Source organism: Crocuta crocuta, unplaced genomic scaffold, assembly GCF_008692635.1.
Source record: "Crocuta crocuta isolate KB4526 unplaced genomic scaffold, BGI_CrCroc_1.0 scaffold20, whole genome shotgun sequence".
Lineage (NCBI taxonomy): Eukaryota > Metazoa > Chordata > Mammalia > Carnivora > Hyaenidae > Crocuta > Crocuta crocuta.
Genome location: NW_027527932.1, coordinates 1,817,874 through 1,830,758, shown reverse-complemented (window position 1 = coordinate 1,830,758; position 12,885 = coordinate 1,817,874). Strand labels below are relative to the sequence as shown.

The window sequence follows — 12,885 nt, the reverse complement described above, 5'->3', positions numbered from 1 at the left end:
TGTGTCCTCGCACAAAGACACCCGCCCCTGCCCTCGTTCCACAGGACCCCATTCTGACTACATCCGCAAGGATCCTTACTCCAAATGAGGTCACATGCTGACGTTCCAAGTACACGCGAGCCTCTGGTGGACATGTCCAACCCTCCACGCCCTCCAACACCGTGGCCTTACGGAGCGGTCTTCTCATTCTAACAATGCGCAGGCGGAAACGGAGTAGCCAAAATCAGGAGGTGCGACAAGAGACTTCCACACTGCCTTTGTGTGTCCCTGTAAATCTTTAAATACAGATCAGCTGACCCATCCGTACAGTGAGGAAGCGGATTTCTACACTCCTAACATTAACATTCTAGGGTTCTGGGCCGTAAGTTTCCTTGATGACTTTTTACGTTTTATAAATGTTATGCTAATATAGAGACCCTCAAATATTTGAATAAATTAAATTATATCAGAAAGCTTACCTACTTCAGAAGGCGGTTCTGAAATAGGCAAACACTTTTTGTAAACTATCTGCCACCAAAGTTACTTAACTTTCCATTAAAAATGCAGTATATTCCTCCACACATCAAACCACACTTCCATTTTAATAAACCACTTTGAATACGTACAGTGTACCAGTAAACAACCCACTTCTGACCTATCTATTTATACTTATTAAGTTATTAGCTAACTAGACGTTTCTTCATTATTTCTACATAATAGGTCACTTAATGATGTTTTTTGTTTGTTTTTTAAATGTTTTATTTATTTTTGAGAGAAAGAAAGAGACAGTGTGAGCAGGGGAGGGTCAGAGAGAGAGGGAGACACAGAATCCGAAGCAGGTTCCAGGCTCTGAGCTGTCAGCACAGAGCCCGATGCGGGGCTCAAACCCACAAACCGTGAGATCATGACCTGAGCTGAAGCTGACACTGAAGTGACTGAGCCATCCAGGCCCCCCATTGATAAGTTTTTAAAAATAGCTTTAACTGATTTCCAGTATTTCAAAAGTGATATATTTTTGTTTAAAAAAATTCACAAGCACAGGGGCGCCTGGGTGGCTTAGTCGGTTAAGCGTCCGACTTTCGCTTGGGTCACGATCTCGCGGTTCGTGGGCTCGAGCCCCGCGTCGGGCTCTGTGCTGACTGCCAGCTCGGAGCCTGGAGCCTGTTTCAGAGTCTGTGTCTCCCTCTCTCTCTGAGCTTCCTCTGCTCACGCTGTCTCTCTCTCTCTCTCTCCTAGAAATAAATATATTTAAAAAATTTAAAAAAATTTACAAGCACAAAGATAGCAAAAATTATAAGTCCCAGTCCCAAATATAACCATTGTTAACATTTTGCTGACCAACCTATCAGACTTGTATGTATGAATACATTGAAGGATACATAATGTTCTTCATGATTTTACTTACAAAAATCAGATGTTATGTACAAAGTTACATAAACAGGCTAATACAAATACTACTCTGCAGCTAGTGTTTTCCTCATATTGTATACTGTTCCAAGACAAATATGGATATATGGCATCATTTTACTGGGTAGAGTTTTATGCTGAATTAAAACAACATATTGTAACGAACCACCACACTGATAAGCACAGAAATAATCTAAATATCCGTCATTCCAATGTTGCAAATTATTACCAAAATAACCTATGTACATATATTTTATCAAGTTTTTGCAACTGCCCCTTCAGACAAAGTCCAGGATTGTAGAAAGGGTAGTATTTTACACTTAAAAAATTTTGATTTACAAAGACCTACTGCCCTCCCCAAAAGTTGAATCAAATGATGCTCCTAGATCCATATATAAGAATGCCCGTCTTCTCATACCCTGGTAATACTGGGTTTTATCAGTCTTTGTAAATATGAAAATATGTTTCCCCCCACCAAAAAGACTTTTTTCTGCCTTCCTTCCTTCATTCGGCACTTACTTTATTACTGGCAAAGCTAAACATGTTTTACTGCATTTGTATTTCTTCTGGAGCTGTGAGTCTTCTGCCAACTTTCTAATGAGTAGGCTTCTTTTTTCCTATAGATCTTATTTCTATTGTCCTATTTAAAGAATACTTCAGGTATGAGGTAAGGATGTTTCCTCTCATCATTCCTTTTCAATGTTACACTGGAAACCCTAGCTACTGTAAGACGACCAAAGAAAGGAGACATGGTATGGACTGGAAAAGATGACATAAAACTATTCTGTGCTCACAGATAACATAATTGTCCATATAGAAAATCTGAAAGAATGGGGGGGGGGTACCTCCTGGAACTAATAAACAATTATAGCAAGGTTAAGAGCAACGAACAAGTGAAATTTGAAAGTTTGAAACCACGATACCATTTACACTAGCACTCCCAACAATGAAATACTTAGGTATAAAACTAACAGGATATGTACAAGATCTATATGAGGAAAATGACAAACTCAGATGAATAAAAATCAAAGAAGAACTAAATAAATGGAGAGATAGTGCATGTTCATTGATGAAAAGAATCAATATTGCCGAAATGTCAGTTCTACTTGACCTGTAGTTTGAGCTTGCACTCCCTATCAAAATCTCAGTAAGCTATCTTGTGGATATCAGTACACTAATTCTAAAGTTCACATAAAAATGCAAAAGGATCCAGAGCAGCCAACATCATACTGAAGAGGGAAAAAAACCCTGGAATTAAGTAAAATTGAAAACTTCTGTTCTACGAAAAACAGTATCAGGAGAATGGGAAGACACACCATAGAATGGGAAAAATATTTGCAAAAAACACATCTGATAAAGGACTGTTATCTAAAATATACAAAGAACTCTTTTTTTTTGAAATGCGTACCTATTTTGAGATAGCGAGCGAGCACATGAGTGCAGGAGAGGCAGAGAGAGAATCCCAAGCAGACAATCCCGTCAAGGCAGAGCCCAATGCAGGGCTGGAGGCTCATGAATGGTGAGATCATGAGCTGAGCTGAGCTGAGCTAAAATCAAGAGTTGATCGCTTAACTGACTGCACAGAAATTCTTTCCCCTACAAAGAATTCTTAAAACAATAATATAAACACAACTCAATTAAAAGATGGGCCAAAGACCATAACACATACCAAAGGTATACATATGGCAAGTACGCATAGAAAGATGCCCCATATCATATGTCATCAGGAAAATATGAATTAAAATGAGATACCACTATACACCTATTAGAATGGCTAATCCAAAACACGGACAACACTAACTATTGGGTGAGGTTGTGGAGTAAAAGGAATCGTCATTTAATTGCTGGTGGAAATGCAAAACGGTATAGCCACTTTGGAAGGTAGCTTGGTGGTTTCTTACGAAACTAAACATGCTTTACCCATATGACCACATAATCACATTCCTTTGGTATCTACCCAAAGGAATTGAAAACTTATGCCCACACAAAAATTTGCACAGGTTTGTAGCAGTTTTACTCGTAAGTGCCAAAACTTAGAAGCAACCAAGATGTCCTTCAGTACGTGAATGGATAAATGGTGGTACATCCAGACAACACTATTTAGTGCTAAAAAGAAACAAGCCATAAAAAAAAAGAAAAACCATGGAGGAACCTTAAATGCAAATTAAGTGAAAGAAGCCAATTTGAAAAGGCTAAGTATGGTATGAATCCAACTATATGACATTCTGAAGAAGGCAAAACTAGGGACAATAAAAATATCAGTAGTTGCTAGGGGCTGGAGTGGAGGAATAATTAGGTAGAGCACAGAGGATTCTAAGGCAATGATAATACTCTGTATGATATTATTTTTAAGAATTTTTAAAATGTTTTATTTATTTCTTAGAGAGAGAGACAGCATGAGCAGAGGAGGGTCAGAGAGAGAGGGAGACACAGAATCCAAAACAGGCTCCAGGCTCTGAGCTGTCAGCACAGAGCCCGACGCGGGACTCAAACCCACAAACCACAAGATCATGACCTGAGCCGAAGTCAGACGCTTAACCGACTGAACCACCCAGGCACCTCAATATTATTAATGATGGATACATATAATTATATATTTGTCCAAACTCATAGAATGTACAACACCAAGAGTGCACCCCAATGTATAGTATGGACTCTGCATGATTATATCAATGCAGGTTCATCAACAGTAACAAATGTACCAGTCTAGTGGGGAGGTGTTCATTATGGAGGAAACTATACATGTATTGGAGCGGGAGATATATGGAAAATCTCTGTAAATTCCTCTTAACTGTACTGTGAACCTAAAACCGATCTTAAAACAAAAGTCTTTAAAAAAATGTTTACTTTTTGGAATCACTTCACTGTTTTCCTTAAAACTTTCTTAAAATGTTCACTATAAAAAATTCAAAGAGGGGCGCCTGGGTGGCTTAGTTGGTTAAGCGTCCGATTTTCACTTAGGTCATGATCTCGCGGTTCGTGGGTTCGAGCCCCGCGTCAGGCTGCTGACTGCCAGCTTAGAGCCTGGAGCCTGTTTCAGAGTCTGTGACTCCCTCTCTCTCTGACCCTCCCCTGCTCACGCTGTCTCTCTCTCTCTCCTAGAATAAAACATTAAAAAAAAAAACAACCCTTCATGTTGTACATAAATCTCATTTCAGCAAATCAAATGGTATCTTTCCAACTGGCCCAATATAATTTCAATAATGGTTTTAATTTATTTCTGATTATGTTTTAAGAAGTAACTCAAATATGTTTTAAATTGAGTCTGTACTCTAACTTGTTCAAATAATTACTGGACTATACATAATCGCTTTGCTACTCAATAATGTTAATTAAAGAAAGACTGCTACTTAAGGAAATTATAAAGATCAATCCTTTTATAAAGAAGCAGGGGATGTAGTTAAGAAAAGAAACAAAGTTGGGAAGAACTAATTTTTAAAACTCTAACTTCTCTACTTTCTAATTATCAGATCTTGGAGAAATCACTTCACCTTTCTGAATCTCAGCAATCAAATCTTTAAAATGACTTATAGCGTCTCTCTTAAGGACCAATATCCTGATTCCGTTTCAAAAGAAGTTGTAGAAGTTCTAAATATGAAGACGCAGGGTCAGGAGCAATCAAAAACCAGAAAACCAGTTGACTTCTGGAGTATTGTTTCTGTAGAAAACGGGAAAACACAGCAACAAGAGCAAGGTGGAATCAGGGAACCAGCTGGGCCCTGCACCCCTAGAAGCACAGGAGCAGGTGGAGTCAGGGAAGAGGACGTCGCAGCTCTCAACCTCCGTGTGTACAATGTTCTAGAGCCATTCTGCTAAACCAACGTTATCAGTTTTAATTTACCTCCCCTGCCCCCTCCTCTCTCCCCCTCTACCACCTCATGAAGGAAACCCTAACACTCAACACTTCCTGAACCGTACTGTGGAGCTGGTGTCTAACATCTGTAGAGTCCAATGGAGAGTTCAAAACATCTGTGGTGAGGAAGTAAATGCTTCTACAGACTGGGTATCCAATTTTTTTCAAGTTAAAGGGGTCACTAATGTTTACTTCCATGAATATAGACATTAAACCAAATCCAGTTACTACCTGACAAATTATTTGGTTTATCAATCGCTTTGCTGTCAGCTTGAAGAATGGGTGATGTGACTAAAATAAAGCACGTTTTATACCCATATACTAAATTCATTAGATTTCTCAATACTTTCACTATTAAAGTAAAAACGGAAGAAAGGTAATGCAAAACACCGTCTTTTCTAAATGGTATTTATAAATGGATAAACTACAAATATTCATGAAATAATTTAAAATAGGATCTGTTTCCAAAAATTTTCTTTTAATACTTTTTTAAACTTTATAATTTACATGTTGTTTTGATTGTCTACTAACTATAATTATATTCTTACTTAGACCAAAATACATTTGATATGGTCTTATAGACATAGAAAATTTTAAATGTTTTTAATTATAATTGTTTTGCATAGAACTCAGAAGAACTGGGTGACAGTATAAAGCATTTTTTATTCCCATTCACTAAATTCATGAATGAGTTTACTTTTCATTATAGAAAAGTCTGATCATGTGATTGATAAAATGCTTTCAAGTATAAAAGAATACATTANTTGAGCTCACTCGTTGCAGGACTCAAACTCATGACTAGGAGATCATGACCTGAGCAGAAGTCAGATGCTTAACCGACTGAGCCACCCATGCACCCTGTTCACATATATTTTTCAATGGACAATGGAAAATATCAAGTGTTTAAAATTTCCCAGGATGTATTTTAAATTGTGTTTGAAGTAACACACCAAAAATTCTATCATTTACAAATACTGAAACTTAGAGGAAAAATTCTAGATGTGTGAGAAGGTATATAGTTTGTTTGTTTTTCCAGTTTTTAAGGGGTATATGAGGAAAAAAAAAAACCTAGTAGTTAAAGTCAGAATATGTCATTTGTTCTAACCTTCCTCCTAAGATACTGCCTATGGACATCCCTACCTGAATGCTCCCCAGACACTTGAAGTCAACGTATCCAAAGTAAATTTATTATCTTGACTCACACACACACACACACACACACACACACACACACCCTGATTCCTCCTCCTATCTGTATTTTTGTTACTATCTCCATGATCTACCAGGTCTCCCAGACTAAAAAAGTGGGAAACTTTTTTATTACCTCCTACACCAAATCAATTCCTAGGACTTAACTCCTAACGATCTCTATTCATTGTGCCACGGAGATTGTTTAAGGTCTCTGCACAGGCTGTCATCAAATAGCTCTTCAAAACAATAACTATAAATATATATATTTTAGTACAGTTGACATATACTGTTAAGGCAGCTTCAGGTGCACAACACAGAGATGTGAGAAGTGTATACATCATGCTGTGCTCATCACAAGTGTAGCTACCATCTGTCCCCATACACCCTTATTACGGTATCACTGACTACCTTCCTTATGCTGTGCCGTTTATTCCCATGAATTATTCATTCTGTAACTGGAAATCTGTATCTCCCGCTCCCTTTTACCCATTTTGCCTAACCCCTCTACCCCCCTTCCCTCTGGCAAATACCAGTTTGTTCTTTGTATTTATAGATCTACCTTTGTTTATTTATTTTTTTAAAGACCCCACTTATGAGTGAATTCATATGGTATTTGTCTTTCTCTGACTTATTTCACTTAGTACTATACATTCTAGGTCCATCCATGTTGTCTCAGATGGCACAATCCCATCTTTTTTTATGGCTGAGCAATATTCCAGTGTGTGTATGTGTACACACACATCTTCCTTATCCATTCATCAACTGATGGACAGTTAGGTAACTTCCATAGCTTGGTTATTGTAAATAATGCTGCAATAAACATACAGTGTACCTTTTCAAATTAGTGTTTTTGTTTCCTTTGGGTAAATACCAAGTAGTGGAATTGTTAGATAAGACATTACTAAGTTTTTGAGGAATCTCCATACTGTTTTCCACAGTAGCTGCATCAATTTATGTTCCCATCAACCATGCACAAGAATTACTTTTTCTCTACATCCTCTCATTATTTCACATCATTTTGATTTTAGCCATTCTGACAAGTGTATGGTGATCTCCCGCTGGCTTTGATTTGCCTTTCCCTGATGATGAGCGATGCTGAACATCTTTTCACATCTGTTGTCCATCTATAGGTCTTCTTTGGAAAAATGTCTATGTCCTCTGCCCATTTCTTAATCAGATTGTTTTTTTGGTACTGGGTTGTAAAAGTTCTTTACATATTTTGTATATTAACTGCTTACTAGAGAGAGTGAATTATCTTCTCCTATTCTGCAGGCTGCCCTTTTCGTCTACTGATGGTTCCCTTTGCTGTGCAAAAGCTTTTTATTGTGATGTGGTCCCAACAGTTTATTTTTGCTTTTGTTTGCCTTGCTTTAAGGAGACATACCTAGAAAACTGTTGCTATTACCAATGTCAAAGATATTACTGCCTGTGTTTTCTTCTAAGGTTTTTATGGTTTGGGGTTTTACATTTAGGTCTTTAATTCATTTTGAGTTTATTTTTGTGTATGATGTTAAAAGGTAGTCCAGTGTCTTTTTTTTAATACGTAGCTGTCCAGTTTTCCCAGCACCATTTATTACAGAGACTGTCTTTTCCCCATATTCTTGCCTTCTTTGTCATCAATTAATTGATCATATAATCAAGAGTTTATTTCTGGGGCTTCTAGTCTGTTCCATTGCTATGTGTCTACTTTTATGCCAGTACTATACTGTTTTGATTACTACAGTTTTGTAGCTATAACTTGAAATCTGGAATTGTGATACTTCCAGCTTTGTTTTTTTTTTTTAAATAATTACACTCAAATTTACTTCTCAACATCTCCCATGGAGAATGAAACTACTTTATACTTATTAGAGTTATACAAAACTACCTATCATGCATATAATTGAGTTGCTCAAAGAAATTACAATATCATGAAGTTGGAAGGAACCAGAAGAGTCAATCCCTTTGATGATACCCTTACCCAGGTATCTCTGAAGCTGTTGCCAATTTATAATCTCATGAAGGAGTCTGCTCTCTGTTGGGACATCTCTGTCAGAGATCCGGGCCCAAATACAACTTGTTACACTTTTTCTAGGACTATTATGATTAAAAAGATTCATGCTACAAAAAGAACAATGGCAAAATTACACAAAATTCTAAACAAAACGTTAAAAATTAGTTAAAATGTAACATCCAGAGAGAGCTTCAGTTAGCATTTGGGGATACATCTGGCTTTTTTTTTTCCTTTTTGTGAGAATGCATGGTGTGTAGATATGTACATATTTTGTGATTTAGTTTTAAACCAAATTGGGATAAATTGTTGATACTCGGTGTGGTTTGGTTTTTTTCCACTTAATTATGTTATAGGCAATTTCCCATGCAATTACGTATTCTTCAAATTCTTCAAAGTATTTTAGTGTATACATAATATACCGATAAGAAATATTAACTTTTATTCAATCATTTGTAAACTACTTATCACATATCCTTTAAATTCTTCAAAGCATTCTTGTGGTTACATAAATAGAAATAATAAATACTAGGTACTCAGAATATTGTAATTTATTTAATCATTTATAAATTACTTACTGCTCCCAATTTTTCATGGTGATGAATACGTGATGAATACCCTTGAAGACCAAACTTTATCTACATTTCTAGCTATTTGCTGAGGAGAGATTCCCAAAAGTAAAGTAAGGGAAAGTATTAATTTTTTTATTCAACTGCCAAATTACTTTTCAGGAACTTTATAATTTATAATCCTATTAGTACCGCATAGTGTAATCTTCATGTCATATACTTAAGCAAAATTCAGTATCATTCTTTTCGTTTGCATTTCTCTATTAGTGTGATTACTCACAAGATCTCCCTCTTTCCTATTGTTTTTACCTATTCATCCCATTCTACTCTCTGCGGTAACATCCTTTTCCCACGTTGTGGAAGGAAGCGGAGGAGAACGCAGAGGCCGTAGGTCAGGGGAGAGTGACCCGGGACTTAACCCACTTGCACCACGTGGCCGTGCCGCCTGACGAGCGCAGCGTTCGGCCCGTACCTTCTCCTGGGTCCTGGCAGCGCTCGCCAGGCAGCGGCGGGGCGGGGCCGTCAGGAGCGCCCAGCAAACAGCACCTGAACGCGCCTCCGCTTCCCTCCTCACTCACACGGCGGCCCCCGCACGCTGCGGGGCGGGAGCGCCCCCCGGTCTCGCCCGCCGCCCTCGGCCCCTGGCCCGGCCCCAGCCCGGGAGCTTCCCTCCTCCAGGCGACGGGCCTCCCATTCCTCCGGCCGCACATCAGGTCACCTCACCTTCTGGGTAACGCTCTTCGGAGTACGACTTACCTAGTCACGTTCCCCTGGGAAGCAGCGTCTAGAATCAACCCCAGATGTGATCTGAGAAGAGCAGAGTAACCGGCACCGCTTCCAATCATCCACTTCGTCTTCCGCGTCCGGATCCAGGAGCCGACGACACCGGTAACCCGTGAACCGAACCGACGGACTCCCTCCCGCTCACCCTCACCGACAAGGCCGGGCTGAAAGCCAGGGTGCGGGGCGCGACAGGCCAAGCGGAGCCGGTCACCACCGAGGCCAGGCCCCCGCGTCTGCGTCACGCGCCGCGCGCCGNAGGTGGCGGCATGGAGCGGCCCTCCGAAAGCCCTGCTCACGCCTACAGGGCGACTTCAACCACGCGATCACCGGCCGGGCCCGTCGGGAAGGGCACCTGCCCGCAGCTAAAACGAAGCCCTGCAAGCCTCAAAGACTCATCCACAAATGTAGCCGGTTTTGTTTTTCCTTCCCTCATAAACTACGGATCTACCTCCTTTCCTCATGTATTACACCTGAATGCAAATACGCAAAAGTATCATTTATTTTGTGAATAACCCTTTGAAAGACACATACGACAACACTATAAAAATCAACAAAGTCTGTGTCACATGTAGGCAAGAACAGGCCATTTAACTGAAGAAGAGAATAAACACTCAATTTTCTCTCTCAATTCAAATTAATCACGAGATACGAGTAAGATGTACAATAAAAAAGCTTTAAGTTGTTTCTAAATTAGATGATTAAAAATTAATTGTTCAACGTTTCTGGAATGGCCAAAGGCAATGTTAAGAATGCCCAGATTTTAAAGATCTTTAGTCAAACAACTTCTAACAAAATTAGATTTTATATAAACAGTCTTTAGTACAGAAAATTAAATTCCTTAATATCTGCATACAATTTGAGTTATTTATCACCTACATTTCCTAAGTATATTTAGTCTAACTAAATGGCTATCAATAGTCCCAAGCAAAAATCTGAATTAAGCTTTGTCTACTTCCTCTTTCTTTAGCTCTTTTCTTCTCAAACTTGTCTAGAGTTCCCTAGAAAAACTGACTTCCCTAGAAGTCAATTCTCTAAAATTATTCTAAAATTCTTCTTCACGAAAAGAAAACAAAAGGAAGGAAGGGAAGAAGGGTTGAAACTTACCCTAATATATTATCAGAAGTCTTATCAAATTGCTTCAAAGAGAATGGATGATACCTCTCCTTTCCATCCAAAATCTTTGTAAATCCTGAAAAGGACTTAATATTTTACCTCTTGCAAGGACATCTGTGTTTAAAAAAGAATTCCTGGGTAGACAGTATGGACAGCTGATGGAACTCTAAGCAAAGCAACAAAGCAACAAAATCTAGGCATAAGTCTAAAACCTCTTCAAATCATGTCCCAGAGACTAAACGTGTTCCTGATAACAGCCTATAAACTAGCAATCTGAACACCCTACTCCTCAATCAGAACAACACTCCAAATGCACTATAGATTTACATTAATATTATGTTTGAGCATATTATTTGAAGTATACCATAAATATATATTACCTCAGAAGTAAGAGCCAAACATGATAGTATTAAATTTAAATCAAAGTATGAAACTTGGGGCGCCTGGGTGGCTCAGTCGGCTAACATCCGACTTCAGCTCAGGTCACGATCTCATGGTCTGTGGGTTTGAGCCCCGCATAGGGCTCTGTGCGGACAGCTCAGAGCCTGGAGCCTGCTTCGGATTCTGTCTCTCCCTCTGTCTCCTCTCCTGCTTGTATTCTCTCTGTCTACCAAAAATAAATAAACATTAAAAAAATTTTTTTAAGTATTAAACTTTTCTGAAAACAGAAAAATGAAACCAAGATCCCAACAAAAACAAGTGTTTGGAGAATGTACAGGGGAAGGTCTCAGCAACGGAACGACTTCCAGAGTGCCCACCAACTGCTCCCACCACCCCCTGTACTTGTCTTGTGAAGAGGCAGCAACCACTACTACGGTAACAGCGATTTGAAATAAAGCACATTTACAAACTGATACTTGAAATATAATAGCTCTTGCAAATAAGCACAAGATATGCAAATAAAATTTGACAAAAGAAATGCAAATGCACAGAAACACTTCAGAAAGAGTACATTTTTGCTTCCTGCAAACTGAAACAAACGCAGCATACCACAGTGCTTCTACTGACATAGCAAAACATTTACACAAATGTTCATAAAATATTTATAAAATCTGTATTAAAGAATTATATAGTATTTTAACCTCATAATATTATAACCATTATAATATTATAATGAAAGAGATAATCACTTATCTAAGTAAGGATAGAGCATTCTAGGAAACCAAAATATATTCTTACCTCTTGACCCAACCTAGTGATCCCATTCCAAAGACTTTATCAAACATGTGCGAAGGTATTAAAGTTTTATGTACAACAGCAAGATCTGAAATAATTCTAACGTTCAACATTCAGAGGATATGTTACTCATAGACCAACACATCATCACTACTAATGTTCATTAGGTATACATAAAACTACACTGTATTCAGACAGTAGCCACTACCCATATGCAGCTACTTAAATAAAACAGAATTTACAATTCAGTTCCTCAGTCAGACAACCCACATTTCAGGTGCTTACCTAGCCGCACACGGATAGTGACTATAACAGTGGATACCACAGAGAAAATGTCCATCATCACAAGTTCTGTTAGGTAGTGCTGATCTACACAGCTACCTGGGCCACCCTCTACCCTCCGCCCCCTGCATGCACCCTTTTATCCACTTAATCTTCAGACTCTGGCCTAAGCCCCAACTACCATGTGAGTCTCTCCCTGATTTATCCAGGAAATCTGGGTATACCTTCCTATAGTCTCATTACACCTTGATAACTACGATAAAAAATTCCATCACATATACCCATATTCTTTTCCCTACCACAATCCGGCAAGCCTTTTTAAAGTAACAACTTTTATCCAAAGGACTCTGAACTGTTCCAGCACATATGGGACCTTGATAATTTGTCGTATACTAAGAACACTGCTAATGACAACAGAGATGTACACTATGACTGTAAGTGAAAAATGTTTGTGCACAAGGAATGTAATGCATCAAAGAAAAACTTGGTTAGGTTGGCAGACTCACAAGTTGTTTCCTTTTATTTGAGAGAGAGATTGAACG

General features: G+C 38.6%; 1 protein-coding gene and 1 long non-coding RNA gene across 3 annotated transcripts in view; one reads left to right on the top strand and one right to left on the bottom strand.

Moving 5' to 3' along the window:
• Nucleotides 1-5,538, top strand: part of LOC144221363 (uncharacterized) — a 6,546-nt gene extending 1,008 nt beyond the window's left edge. Inside the window, exons 2-3 of the long non-coding RNA XR_013332042.1 lie at nt 45-230; nt 4,857-5,538. This is a non-coding gene — a long non-coding RNA (uncharacterized LOC144221363). The remainder of the gene's footprint in view (nt 1-44; nt 231-4,856) is intronic.
• Nucleotides 1-9,960, bottom strand: part of PDE7A (phosphodiesterase 7A) — a 109,729-nt gene extending 99,769 nt beyond the window's left edge. For both annotated transcript variants that reach the window (XR_013332033.1, XM_077751797.1), the window contains exon 1: nt 9,746-9,960. The gene's annotated coding sequence lies outside the window, so the exon portion shown is untranslated. The remainder of the gene's footprint in view (nt 1-9,745) is intronic.
• Nucleotides 9,961-12,885: the final 2,925 nt, after the last annotated feature.